Here is a 564-nt window from a genome sequence, read left to right as displayed (position 1 = left end):
TGGTGCAGGCATCGATCCGCGATCGAGCGCGATCGACGTCGCTTTTGCGTGCGAGCAAGCGGAGCGTGCGCGCGATCCAGCGGAGCGACCGCTCGAGATAAAGAGAGAAAGAGAGCGAGAGAGTGTGTTGGCGAGGACGAGGGGGAACGAGCGAGCTGTCGGACCTGCTGCCGAGGAAGCCGCGTTGGAGACAGTGCCGGTGAGGTGACCCTCTTTTTCGTGTAAAGCCACGGGCTGAGTGAGAATCTGGTTCGCACTCTGCGGACGGGAACGCCATTTTTCGTGTCAGAGTTTCGTCGCGTGCGCCCCTTCGGCGACGCGTATCGGATAGGACTCTTTGGTTTGGTGTATTGGCGCCCGTCCTCAAGTGCGAGGATTCTCACAGACTCTGCCGTGAGCGATCGGGAGTGTCGCGAATCGCGTGTCGAGCCACCCGGAGATCGTCGTCGCGAGTTCGCCGCAAAGCCCTCGCGCCCGAGAGCGCGAGCGTTAGAGTAAGTGCGAGTGAATACGCGGAATACGAGGTCGCGCGTCGCGCCGTAGTGTGACCTTGCGCGTGAATTA

At 61.3% G+C, this 564-nt stretch overlaps 1 protein-coding gene across 1 annotated transcript in view; it reads right to left on the bottom strand.

Annotated features, from left to right (window-relative positions):
* LOC105451945 overlaps nt 1-564 on the bottom strand; it is a 9,511-nt gene that overhangs the window by 3,113 nt on the left and 5,834 nt on the right. The gene's annotated exons all lie outside the window — the stretch shown is intronic.

This window comes from Wasmannia auropunctata, unplaced genomic scaffold (genome assembly GCF_000956235.1).
Source record: "Wasmannia auropunctata unplaced genomic scaffold, wasmannia.A_1.0 LD336040.1, whole genome shotgun sequence".
In the NCBI taxonomy this organism is placed as follows: Eukaryota; Metazoa; Arthropoda; class Insecta; order Hymenoptera; family Formicidae; genus Wasmannia; species Wasmannia auropunctata.
This window is presented reverse-complemented; position numbering and strand designations above follow the sequence as displayed.